We start from the raw sequence: 14,728 nt of genomic DNA, 5'->3' as shown, positions 1-14,728 counted from the left end.
GGGTGCACTTGGTAACTAGAGAAATCCAGAACCATAGGATACGACTTGTATCTTAAGGGTTGAACTATGAACTCATCCCCAGCAGCATCATGAGTGAGTTATGGTCAATGCTAGTGAGATATAATGGACAGAATTTTTGTTCCAGAGTTGAGACCCCAGCGTCTGCTGAATTTCTGGGTTCCAATCCTGCGTTGCATTGGCATCAAATGCCCGACACAATTTTTGTAGCGATGGCTAATTAGTGGCCTGGAATTGCGCTCGCCATCCAATTAAGGACGGCGGGTGGACTCCCCCAGCTGGAGACCCAATAGGAGGTCCTCCAGCAATGACACATTGGCAGCCCCACTGTCTGAGGTGGGAGCTGCTGATGCAGGTAAGAGAGAAAGGATGCCTCACGATGGAGGTACTCTCTCAAGAGAAGTTAAAAAATGTTCACATTAAAAAGGCCACAGTTGCTAGGCCATCTTCATGGAGGGGTCAACTCCTCCACTGGACAGTCAGCTTCCGCAGCTGTGACTGAACGGCCCTGGCAGGGGCTGGGGTGCGGGGGGTGGGGAGAGGTCCCTAGCGGGATGGAGTGCTGGCCATGTTTCGGCCTCAGTGGTGGGTCCACAAGCCAAATGGAATTTTCCAGTTGGCTTCTGCTGAATGGACTTAGTACACCATGTTATTGGCCTAATAGGCTACCCACCGCTTGCAAGTGAGTCGTTGTCACCCCCCCCACCAACTCCTCACCACTCCTCCCGGAACAAAAATGGCCTGGAGGCAGGAACATGCCAGCAACGTGGCACACTACTCTCTAACATCAATTTTCAGGACTTCCCACCTCCAGTCCCGCCTCTGACAGGAATTGAAACATTCTGCCCAATATGTGCCATGAGCTTTCCATAATGTAAAAAAGCATGGAATGACAAATGCTATTTGGCCAATAAAGCCCAGGCCTTGCATTTATAATCTATTCTATCCTAAACTCTATTCCATCAATTCAATCTTGTGTGGTTAAATTATATATAACTTCTTCCTGATCCTTAATGATAATCAAGAAAGAAATAACTTGCATTTATATCATGCCATTTGCTTCCTTCAGATGTCCTAAAGTACTTCAGGGCCAAATAATTACATTTGAATTTAGTCGCAGGGCTGAATTTTACCGACCACTCAACGCTGCGGGTGGCAGCACAAGGGCCGGTAAAATTCTGCGGGGAGAGGCCCGACTTGACCCACAACGTTGAGAAGGGCCCACCGCATATAACCGGCGGTGGGGGGACCTCAGTGCAGCAACCCCCCACTGCCTGGCAGCGGGCCCTTCATCTGCATATTTAAATTAGCATTAATAATATGTAAATGTACTTGCCTGCAGGTGGCGGCCGTCCCACGCCAATCTTATGGCCGCAATTCGTGCTACGCACGCCTTCGGAGCTCCATTTGGAGTTCCGAGGTGAGAACCTGGTTAGGAGGGGGGAGGAATAAAATTTTCAGGGCAGGAGGGGTGGGAGAGCAGGGAAAACAAATTTAATTGGTTGTTTGAATGGTGGGAAGGGGTTAGAGGCCAAATGTTAGAAGGTTTGGGGGGAAAGTTCGGCAAGGGAATGAAGTATTTTTTGACAATAAGTGCCAATTAAATGACCATTGGGGGGGGGGGGGTAATTGGGGAAGGGCCTCCACATCTTGATTAATTGTTAATGAGAAGTTTCCATTTATGTCCCTGTAAAAATTAAAATTAATTCTAAGGGCTTAAAGCCCTTTAAAAATGGAACCTGCGCGGTGGCGCCGGATGCCGTTGCCGGGGACACGGCGGACGCCCCCTACACATCATCGTGGGCAGCCACTCCGCCCCCTCTATTGTGTAATATCGCGGGGGCTCCTCAGCAGCAATTCCGTATCGGAAGGTTGCCGAGTTCAAAGTGCGTTGCCTCAGAGCGCGGCGCGCTTATAAAATTCAGGCCACAGTTGTTTTGTAGACAAAGGCAGCAGCCAATTTACATACAGCAAGGTCCCACCAACAGCAATATGATGAATGACTAGTTCATTTGTTATCTGTGGTATTAGTTGAGGGATGAATTCAGGCTGGGATTTTAACTGGGTGACGAGAGTCTCGATGTCCAGCAAAAGCGCCATCGAGAGCCCAGCGTCATCTCTTCTGTGAGAGGCCCGCCAAATAAAGTGACAATTATGCACTTCAGTGGACAGCGGTTGGCCTTCCATAGGATCAACGACCCCAGTGATGGAAGTCCCGCCCTCTGAGAGATGCTGGCCAATCAGACTGGGAGCACCCACCGAGGCCCAGGAGTGACCCTGGGCCCAGGCCATAGGTAAAACAGGGTGGGAGAGTTCTCGTGGGAGCTGTGTGGAGGGGAGGTGTAGAGGGGTTGGTAGCAAGGGCAGGGTGGTGGCTCTCAGCGGATCCCTTCCTTCCCAATGCCAGGTCCCTCATTCAGGCACTAAGCACCTTTTAATGAGTGAGCCCCCGAAGCTGGCAAGCAACCTGCGCAATTCCCCTGCCGTGCTTCCCATGCGGTGACAGGGCCCCCGCCACTCAGCTAATTGCAGCGGCGGCAGGATGAGGCCCTTAATTCGGCGTTAATCGCTCAGTTAAGGGCCTCAATTGGCAGCGGGACAGGAAGGCTATTCACAGGCCTTGTCTTAATTTTGACAGAGGCGGGAATGTGGCAGGGTCCCCCACTGCCATCATCCCACCCGTTTATATGCTCTCCCGACCTCCAAACCTGCCACAGGGGAGAGCATAAAATTCTTTGGCTTAGTGGTAGCATTCCCACCATTGAGTCAGAAAGTTAAAGGTTCAAGTACCACTCTTTCAGCGCTGATTGGTGGAGACCAAAACTCTAAATACTGGGTTGATGCACAATGGGGATACTTGTGACTGATAGGCAAGGTTTGTTGTGTGATTGCCTTGAAGAGTAATGTGCCTTTAAGATCTTAGTATGCTAATGATCTGAGTACCAGGATGCAGTCACTTTGTAACTGTAACATCTAGAGGCAAGTCATGTAAATAGTTAGCTCTGCACTGTATATACTTGTTCGCTGTTAATAAACATGTTTGAGATCTTCACTCGACTGAACTCCACGCATTTCATTTATGTTGCATCAGACAACATAAAAAGCTTCTCATTACATGGTTGGCCTCCCATCCTAAAGGGCAGGTGGGATTCTTTCATCGTGTTTGCAGACCACCTAGGAGAGAAAGCGGGAACAGGTTACTCAGTTGGATGATCAGCCATGATCATAATGAATGGCGGAGCAGGCTCGAAGGGCCGAATGGCCTACTCCTGCTCCTATTTTCTATGTTTCTATGTAAGTTACTCTGCATTTTTTTTTAAATGTGAAAAAGGCAATTGGAAACCACCTCAGTTACTCTTCCTTAGTAACTGGCTCAAGAACTTCATGGGTGATGCTGAATTAATACCATTCCTAGAGCAGAACACAATGCATGGACAGATAGACAGATCGAGAAACTTTGCCATTTATTCAAAACTTGCCATTTAAAGTCAGTTTAAAGTATCTTCTGAAAGATAACGGGGAGAAACTGCGCCGGCCTTGCAGGTTCGTACTGCTGACTGCTCCTGGGGAATTGACGTAAGACTGCATAGCGCCATTAGAAGTGGCGCTACGCAAGCCAATTTCTACCCCCAATGTCTTTGACAAGCAGTACTTCCTGAAGACTGAAGTGTCAGCATTGATTATGTACTCAGTGCTAGTGTACAGTTTGAATCCACATCTCTATGGTTCGGAGAAAATGTGCTGCCACGAGGCTAAGCTCGATGCAAGAGAGTATTCACAAATCCTCACGCAGACTTTCACAGATAACTGTTTTTCCTCTCTCAAGCCCCATAAGCAGAGACCAATGTATACTGATGGATACTGTTTAGTGATGTGTTAGCTATTCTAACAAGCTATGGATTTGAGGCAAATATGATCGTCGAAGGCTAACTGTATTGCATTCCACATCATGAACCTGCTTTTTTCACATTGGCTTTTATTCTCTCTTGTCATGTAGTTTCAATGAAATAAAAATAAATTCAAGGATTTGTCACACAGTTCAGCTGGTTCTGGTCAGTGTAATTGCTAACTCTTTTCATGATAGGATTTTATTTACAATAGGTTGGTTTTGACAATGAAGCTGCTTAGTTTGTGCTGTAGGAATTGTACAGATAAAGAGCTGGGATTATCCTGGCCGCACAAAAATCAGCGCCACAGCATTTTGGATATGTTTTCTGAGTTGACTGCTGTGATTCCTTTTACAATTACTGGTTCAGCTGCTGAACACCTTGTACGAGAAGCATGAAGCATACATGATGCACACTCTGTCCACTGGCCTCTCAAAATTGCATCGCGGTCCCACAACCAATATAGGATCCGAATTTGCATTATATAATTAGTTCTCTGCCTGAAACAGACTGTTATCTGGGCTGCCCAAGTGAAGGCCCAAACAAAACGTCCTACAGGCATGGAGTGGGTGAACAGGGCAGTATGTTCTGCACTGCAATTATAAGGGTGATAGCATTCCCTCCTTACCAGGTTGAGGCCCTCAAAAGTAGGGCCACTATAAGAATTTGCTTTATACCATTAAGCACAGATGGAGGATTTTACATATTTACAGTCTAGCCTTATTCTTGGGTGCAACTGTGCTTGTTACTCCTGTAAACTTTCTGAGTGTCTTACATTTAGCTGTCTGCCCATACTGTCCAATATCTAACAAGATAATAGCATAACCCACAGCTGTAAAAATATCACCATGTGATCAGAACTGGATATTGTGTCTTTCACATGTGTGTTTCTTCAATCTTTTCAAAGGTGCTTTATTTCATAGCAAGTAATTATACAGAGCAATTATAATTGTGTTCACTTAATTCAATCAGCCCATTTTGTCTTTGCATAATATAAAAATATGCTTCCCAACATCAGGGGGTTGTCTTGTTTGACTTACACAAAGTAAAGGTAGCATTGTTCCTCAGAGCCTGGCCAAAACATGTCCTTGCAGATTTCTGTTTGCAATCAGAGTGATTGCTTGTGTTTCTGCCTCTGTTTTCAACACTTTGTGCTCACAGCCAGAAGGAAAGGCCTATCTGAGCATTTTTGCTGAGAGTCAGGACTGGAAGTTCCCAGTACAGGTGTTTCTCAATCCACAAGGCAGCCCGGAGAAGAACATCAAAACTTAGTTTATTAGCATTTAAAACATACATCATCTTGATACCTTGTTTAAACTTGCGTGAATACACTTTAAAAATTCAGCATTTAAAACTAACTCCTTAATACCAATTTTCTTGAATCATGAGAGCTCATTCAGCCCATTGTGCCTACGCCAGCTCTCTGAACGAATTAATCCAATTAATCCCTTTGCTTTGCTCTTTCTCCATATCCTTTTCCTTTTTGCAAGTGCAAGTCTTCCTTTCTTCTTTCCATATGTTTTTCTTTTTTTCTTTTTAACTATTTATCTACTTCCTTTTTAAAAGTGGTTGTGGATTTTGTTTCCACCAGCCTTTCTGGCGGGGACATTCTATGTTCTAACATTCCCCAGTGTAAATTAAAATCCCCTAGACTTTCTCTCTCTCTTCTGTTGATGATAGTCATAAATTTATGTCCTCTAGTTACTGACTCAACACTTTCTGATTTACTTTATCGAAACCCCGAATAAACCTTCTCTTAATCTTTCTTGTGCAAATGAAAACTTAGCAGTACCTGAATTGAAACCTAAGAGCTATAAATTAATTCCTGAATTTCCATTTTATGCAAGTCCTAATTCCAGCTCAATATTTCTCAGCATTAAGTATTTTATCATTATTTAGTTGCAGGTTTCTGTATTTCCCAATGACTTTAACAATGACCATTTTCCTTTAAAATCCTAACCTTTTATGCTTCTTTCTATAGTGACTGTTTATTAATGAGGTCATTCCTTGCGATTATTTTCTATTGTCTCTTTCGCGGCCCTCTGATTGATTATACGTGTAGTGCATCCTGTTCTGTTGCCAGATTTTATCCTCCATTATTTCAGAGCATTTTGTGAATGTATCTGCTATTTAGTTCATTACGTTTCCACTAAAGCTATGCGAAAAGTACAAAATGCATTAAAAATGCGCTTGGGGATTAGCCTTATTTACAGGCTCCATTCTATTTCTAAGTGTTTCCCTTGCAATATATCAGCTATAAGAGTCAACCATAGGAATATTGTTCAGCCCACTGAGAAGCAATCAGTTATTTGGAGCTATAGAAAGGTTGCACCATTAAAAACACCCAACAATTGTTAACATTGTTCAAGAGGCTGCCTTCACCCATGTCCCCCACAAGTATTTAGCAATCTTCAGTGTTTACAGACACAGGGTACAGACACAGTGATCTTTCCAACATAAACAGATTACTGACTCTGGATGTGGCACCTCCTTTCTGTTTCTTTTCAACAGACAACGCTGCTGCAAATGAGATCTAAGCAGTTACGTGAACAAACTTTATTAACACTATAAACCAGTCAGGATTAAGTGCTCCTGCTGCCACTCAAAAACATGAGCATGATTTATTTTCTTGCATCTCTCAGTAGTGCTCATTGCTTATCAACAAGAACAACTTATATTTAGATAGTGCCTTTAACATAATAAAACATCCCAAGATGCTTCATAGGAGCATTATAAAACAAAATTTGACACCGAGCCACATAAGGAGATATTAGGTCAAATGACCAATAGCTTAATCAAACAGGTAGGTTTTATGGAGTATCTTAAAGGAGGAAAGTGAGGTGGAGAGTCAGAGAAGTGTGGGGAGGCCTAGGTAACTGAAACTACAGCCACCATCAGTGAAGCGATCAAAATCGGGGATGCTCAAGAGGCTAGAATGAGATGTGCGCAGATATCTTGGAGGGTTGTGGGGCTGGAGGAGATTACAGAGATAGGAAGGGGCGAGGCCATGGACGGATTTGAAAACCAGGATGAGAATTTTAAAATCAAGACGTTGCTTGACCAGGAGCCAATGCAATTCAATGAACAGAGGTATAATAGGCGAATGAGACTTGGTGCGAGTTAAGACAGGGGCAGCAAGAGCTTTGGATGACCTCAAGGTTACAGAGGTCGAATGTGGGAGACAAGTCAGGAGTGCATTGAATGGGCAGGTCTAGGGTTTCAACAGCAGATGAGCTGAGATGGAGCGATGTCAGCTGATGTTATGGGGTGGAAATATGCAATCTTGGTGATGGCGTGAATATGTGTTCAGAAGCTCATCTCAAGGTTAAAATGACTTACAGCTTGAACAAGTACTATTGCAATGATCAGATGTGTTGGACATGTACATTATGGAATTAGTATAAGTCTATCTCCTACAGATGTGTGATTAAAAGTAATAACATTGATCAAACTATTGTCATTTTATTTTAGGTGACATAGCAGCTGCCTCTACAATTATATGGGCTGTAAACATCTCTGTATTAAAGGTAGGAATGAATTGATGGTACAAAACATGACTGTTAAAGATATGGATGGTTTCACACATCTTTATGCACTTAACACTCTCGGCTTAAGAACAGTTTGTAGTAAACTATAGTCCAATCTATCAAGTTGTAAAAATGTTATTTTAATTTAAAACTATGTAAAACATATTAATGGATTAGCTAGACTCCAGGAAGTTTCTGAATGGGATGTATAGATTGCAAAACTATCTACTTAAAATAAAATAAAATTACAATTATTTTCTTTGCCATTTAATGGCATAATGGCTTTTTAAAACCAGGGAGCATATTTTCAAAGTATTAACAGTGTTGAGTTACTATTGAGTAGAAAATAGCAACGCTGATGTGAAAATTAATATTTGCAATTGTATTGTACAAGATGTTTACATGTCTCTCCGATCATGGTTTGATATTACAATATTTGCTATTATTAGGCCAATTATTAAGTGTGGATCCCATTAAATCAGGCACAATAATTCAATATTATTAAGAAGGAATGAACTTGCATTTATATAGTACCTTTCACCAGTCACTAAGTGCTTCACAGATAATTAAGTACTTTTCATGCATTATCATGTTGCAACGGGGGGAAATGTGGCAACCAACATTATGCACAGCAGGGTCCTACAAACAGTAATGGAATAAATGACCAGATAATCTGTTTTGGTGGTGCTGTTTGTGTTGGGCAGGATACCAGGAGAACTCCTCTACCCTTCTTCGAATAGTGCTATGGGACCTTTCACATCCACAAGAAAGGCAGACCAGGCCTCGGATTAACATCCCATGCAAAAGACAGCACCTCTGACAATGCAGTACTGCTTTAGTACTGCACTAAGTGTCAACCTAGATTATGTGGTCAGGCCAAAACCCACAACCCATCTGACTCAGAAATGAGTGTGATAGCACTGAGGCAAGGCTAAAACCCAATTTTGCTTTAATATCACTGGCAGACTTAAGTTGGCACATCAAATGCATCCACAGAAGCCTTTTAGGGGGATGTTGCCATTGATGTTTTATCCTTCTATCATTTTACTGTATAATCCTGTGTCTTATGTGATTGTCTTCTATGGTTTGTTGTTCTACCTGCATCTGTTTCCATCACACTTGTCCCACATAAATGGTGATGGCCTCATGCAGTAGTAACTCAGCACTGAGTATCATGACTCAACTTTGGAGAAAAATGATTCAATGTACATCATGGGCCTTTTACCTAAATACAATTCCAATACATATACAATAAGTCTTACATATGAGAGCCTTTAAAGGGAAAGAAAAGTCTCGAGCGAGTACTTTTCATTCAAAATACACTTCCATAAAGAAATTGACTCACCATTACTTTATTTGATGTTCTGTAGAATTTTCAATTTTATTGCTGGTAGGAAAACTCTCAAGTTGAATATCCCCTTGCTACCCAGTAGGAAACAATAGGGGTCACAACTTCGGACCATCCAGACAGAGAGTCATTCTGAATCTGTGGGACCTGAATGATCACAACACTAATCTGAGAGGTAGATTTCCCAGCCAGCAGCATGCCACTCTCCTGAGTGTTTCCTACCCCTTTTATTTATTTGCTTGGAGGATAATAAATAATGTGACAGGCAGGGCATTATTAACTAGGGATTTGGAAGATTTCAATAGATATTTCTAGCATGTATTTCAGTAAATGTTTATAAACACTTATTATTATGTCTGTTTATAAACTACAACAGCTATACTTGTATCACTTGCCAGACGACTGTGATGAAGTGTTAAATGCAATTTTACCAGACTGTGTGTCACATGGGGAAATCTCACGCTCGTCGGAGAATTGCATATGTGCTGGAGATATTCCTGTAAGCCATCTGCTTGAAGCAAGGCATCATCAGTGGTGCAACACCCCAGAAAATGTTGTCCTCCATATCATTCTCATCCCTTAGTTCTTTAGTCATTTTGGATATTTGCCTTCCAGTGCAATTTTCTGTTGTGCTGCATACATAGTTAGATAAAGCTTCTTTTTTTTTCTTCGTGGCTATCCTCTGCAGTTATTTGAACTCTTGAATACAAGTTAACCTTCTTGACAATACTGGCTCATTGCCTTTTTAAAGTTCTCCATTGTTGGAGTACAGGTCTTCAAACTTCCTTCAAATTTCTTTGTAATTGAAATTTGAATGGTAATGAATTAAAGTTTAAAACATTATTTGTGGTAACAGTTCAGCCTCTGCTAACAGGACTCTATCTTGAGGTCCCTCTGAATAGAGGAGCCCTGCTCAAATCAGTTGCCTTAATTGATATATTGGTAAAGTGTTGCCAAATTACATAGACAAACTGAAACATTGGCACTGAGATAAAGGAATAACTATAAGTAATCCTATTATATGTTTACATTGTCTGCCTGCCATAGAATGTACACTTTTGGCCTGTGTAATCAATTCATAAAGTACTGTCATACTGAAATACAGCCTCTTATGCCTGGTCTGGCCTACTAGTCTCCATCTTTTACTGCTACCAATGTAGTAAGTCACATCATTTTACGGAGGTCAAGTAACATCTGCCGATTAAGACACAAAATTTTAAGGCTTTCAACTAAATTCCAATTCATTGTCTTAACTTATAGGTGACATTAAGGTGAGATGCAGTGGATCACAGACTTGCACTAATGGCTAAATGGCAAATACTTCTGGCAAAATGTCCTCAACATCTTTGCAATTAAAAATTCTGAAAACATGCCCTTCATATGTAGAAGAACGCTGGCTTAATGAGCAGAGATTTAAAGACATTAGACTCAACAGATTAGCAAGTCTGCAAAATTAAAAACCTGACTAGCTCATCAAATGTGTATCTGGTGCTAACAGTACAGTATCTAATTATAGGGAAAGAATCATCTTTTATTATGAGTTGTCACATTTATGTGTTTTGAATTGGAAGACTCCTTGAGGAACTTCCTGCCATAAGCATCGACTGCACAACAAACAGAGCACAAAACCGTTCTCCAGTAAATGTGACCCTCCAACTCCAGTGTAGTATCTCTGTAAAATGATAAACCAATATAAAATATAATCCCAAATCCGAATTTCTCTTCAGTTAGATAAAAATGCTGCAAAATCACTCAGACACAGCCTTAAATCCATATCACCAGCTATAGCTTTCAGCATGCATTTTAAGCAGCAATAGGTTTCTTATTCCTCCTTTCCTTCGGGTATATTGGCAAAATCTTTGATATCATGTAGTCTGTTTTGTACATTTGCTGTCAAGACATGAGTTCAGTTCGTGCTCATCTATAATACTAATTAGAATGAATTAAATTAGAATATGCCACATTATGTCGACATAGCTCACATTTCAACTGAGGAAGAGACATATAGTGAAAATGTATGCTTTATATATTAATTGTGGTATACAGGCTGCACGTTTCATTGCAAACCCAATATACGTACTTACAGTACCTGTTAGTCCTGTATGTGCACTGTGATAGGTCTTTTCAATATGAAAGCTGTTAAGCTGTATACCACAATGGAATACATTTTAACTTAGTAAGAACAAAATACTGCAGATGCTGGAAATCTGAAATAAGAACAGAAAGGGCCCGAAATATTCAGCAGGTCTGGCAGCTTCTGCGTACAGAGAAACAGAGTTAACGTTTCAGGTCTGTGACTTTTCATCAGAACTGGCAAAAGTAAGAAATGTAACAGTCTTTGAGCAAGTGAAAGGGGAAGGGGGGAAGAAGAACAAGAAGGAAAGTCTGTGATAGGATGGAGGAGGGAGAGATTAAATGACAGATGTCATGGAACAGAATGCAAATGAAGTGCTAAATAGTTGTAGCGAAAGACAAAGCATGAGGCCAGAGAGATTGCTAATGGCAGAATAATGAACAGCTCTGTACAAAAGCAAAAACAAGTTTAAGACTAGCACATGGTTAAAAATAAATAAATAATAATAAGAAAATATATATAAATAAATAAATAATGGGGCTCATGGTCTGAAATTATTGAACTCAATGCTGGGGTTGGGGCCGGGCTTGTTCTCCTTGGAACAGAGAAGGCTGCGGGGAGATCTGATTGAAATGTACAAAATTTTGAGGGGCCTGGATAGAGTGGAGGTGAAGGGTCTATTCACCTTAGCAGAGAGGTCAGCGACGAGGAGGCATAGATTTAAAGTAATTGGTAGAAAAATTAGAGGGGAGATGAGGGAAAACTTTTTCACACAGAGGGTGGTGGGGATCTGGAACTCACTGTCTGAAAGGATAGTTGAGGCAGAGACCCCCAACTCATTCAAAAGGAGTCTGGATATGCACCTCAAGTGCCATATCTGCAGGGCTATGAGCCAAATGCTGGACGGTGGGACTAGAATAGGTGGACTATTTTTTGGCCGGCACAGACACAATGGGCCAAGTGGCCTCTTTCTGTGCCTTAAACTTTCTCTGATTCTATGAATATTGAGTCCAAAAAGTTTGTAGAGTGCCTAAAGGGAGATGAGGTGCTGTTCGTGGAGCTTGCATTGATGTTCTGATGAAGGGTCATAGACTTGAAAAGTTAACTTTGTTCCTCTCTGTGCAGATGCTGCCAGACCTGCTGAGTATTTCTGGCACTTTCTGTTCACATTTTACCTGCCCCCGAGATTGGTGGACCCGCACAATGGATTTATCTTCTTCCAGCCTGGAGGCCAGCCCTCAAAGTGGACCCAGTCTCTCAGCAGGAGTATAGAGTGGCCAGATGATGCATTCGACTGGCCAGTCGTCCAAAGTCCACTCAGGTTGAGGGGGGGGGAGGAACCTATCCTTAAAGAGTCATTCCTCATTTTAATTTGATTTCTTAAAAAAAAAGTTCAATTTTGAAAGCCAGCAATGCTTCTTTGAGGGAATAGGAAGAGAAGATGTAGAAGATGGAAACAGGTTGACAGTGAGGGAGAAGTGGCCTCTTGCCACTTGCCCTTGTGGGGCCAGTGAAAGGGAAAGTGGGGAGTGGATGGATGGAGGGTTATTGGTGAGGTGAGTGCCAGCAGAGCGAGGAGAAGTGAAGGATATAGCATTTGAGCAGTTACTTCAAAGATGAAAAGGTAGATGGGAATGAGGTGGTGGTAGCAAAGGAAAGGGACAGTAGGATGGTGAAGGGATAGCAGATGCGATGGAAGAAAAGAGGCAAGAAGAATAAGAGTGATTGGGGTAAGGAATAAAGCAGGAACCACAAAATGCCATATTATCCCAGCCACTGCATCCGAAATGCAGCTTGTAGCCATTGGTCGTTCCTTTTATCATTCCACCACGCAATGCTGCCCACCAGTTCAAGCCAAAAGAAGAAAAAGACAAGACAGTAGGAAGATAGAGAGAGAATTGTAAAGAAGAGTTAGGGAGCGAGAGGCAGAGGAAAAATGGAGACAGAAATAAAAGGAGTGAGACAGAGAGAGAAACAACAAAACAGCACAGACAGATAAGTCATTGACTTATTATGTGAAATGCCACTGGAGATTGATGAGAAATATATTAAATTTGTCATGTACGGTAAGAGCTTCTTACTTGAGCATCACTATTCTGTGACACACAGTCACACCTGCAGCTATGCGCTTCTATCGCTAGAGGGAGCGTCTCAAGCTGCAGAAACAGTGGCCCCAACGGGTCGGATGGCAGCATGGAGGCGGCGTAAAATTGAACGGGAGGCTCCGGGAGGCCTATCTGCCCCGCTTCCGCCTCTGCCCGCCCGAGGCCAATCTCCACTGAAGGGCCCTCACCCGCCTCCATGGGTATTTTACCCATGGCAAGCGGGCAAGCTGGGGACGCGAAAGGCCACCCAATGATAGCTGCTGGCTTTTTTGCGCCCCAGTGGGGGGGGGGGGTGGAGGGCGGGGTGCATGTCAGTCAGGCATGGTGCCCGATTGAGGGCCACCCCCCGCCTCCCAACACATCCCCGGGCCCCAAGACGCCCCCCCCACAAAACGACCACTCCAGCCTCACCAGGGAAGGACCGATCCCCCTGGTGATCCCCCAGTGGCACAACTGGGATGAAGAGCTGCCAGCCCGCTGATTGGCCGGCAGCTTAATGAGGCGGGAACTCCTCCCTCAAGTGGGTGGAAGTCCCGCCTCAGGACAATTAAAGCCCAGAGACCCATAAAATGCAGAATGGATGCCCGGGCTAGGCGGAAGCGGGTTCGCCACTGACTTTCCCATCGGTGGAGAATTCCCGTCTGCCTAAGGTAAAATCCAGCCCAGTAGATCTATACCTGTACCTGCTTGGGCTGATAAGTGGCAAGTAACATTCACGGCACTCAAGGCCAGGCAATGACCATCCGAACAAGAAAGAATCTAATCACCTCTTCTTGATGTTCAATGGCATTACCATTGCTGAATCCTCCACCATCAATATCCTGGGGGTTACCACTGACCAGAAACTTAACTGGATCAGCCATATAAATACTGTGGTTACAAGAGCAGGTCAGAGGCTGGGAATTCTGTGGCAAATAACTCACTTCCTGACTCCCCAAAGCCTGTCCACCATCTACAAGGCACAAGTCAGGAGTGTGATGGAATACTCTCTACTTGCCTGGATGGGTGCAGCTCTGAGAACAGTTAAGAAGCCTGACGCCATCCAAGACAAAGCAGCCTGCTTGATCAGCACCCCATCCACCACCTTAAACATTCACTCCCTCCACCACCAATGCTCAGTGGCAGTCGTGTGTACCATCTACAAGATCCATTGCCTCGGCTCCTTCGACAGCACCTTCCAAACTCACAACTTCTACCACCTAGAAGAACAAGGGCAGCAGATGCTTGGGAACACCAGAATCTTCAAGTTCCTCTCCAAGTCGCACACCATTCTGACTTGGAACTATACAGCAGTTCCTTCACCGTCGCTGGGTCAAAATCCTGGAACTCCCTTCCTAACAGCACTGTGCATATACCTACACCACATGGACTTTAGGGGTTCAAGAAGACAGCTTACTACCAATTTATAAGTGCAATTAGGGATGGCCAATAAATGCTGGCCTTGCCAACGTCGCTTACATCCCATGAATGAATTTTTAAAAATCTCTACTGCATGGACAAAACCACAAGGGATCCAACAGTATTAAAAAAATACAAATGTTTGAGTAAAAAGCATTGGTACAGATCCAGTGTGGTTATTAGAAGAATGTCTGTTATCATTCAAGCCCCCCACCTGCCAAGAATGAGGAAAATTAATTTCACCTTATGGACATTGATTTTAAACTGCTGATGGTGAAGAAAGAACTTGCTTTAAAAAACAATTGGAGACTTTGGCTGGAGAGAGACATTAGCATGTCCACAGACAGTACTTCAAAGGACAAAGGGGCTAT

Source organism: Heterodontus francisci, chromosome 18 (assembly GCF_036365525.1).
Source record: "Heterodontus francisci isolate sHetFra1 chromosome 18, sHetFra1.hap1, whole genome shotgun sequence".
Lineage (NCBI taxonomy): Eukaryota > Metazoa > Chordata > Chondrichthyes > Heterodontiformes > Heterodontidae > Heterodontus > Heterodontus francisci.
Note: the sequence above shows the minus strand (reverse complement) of the source record.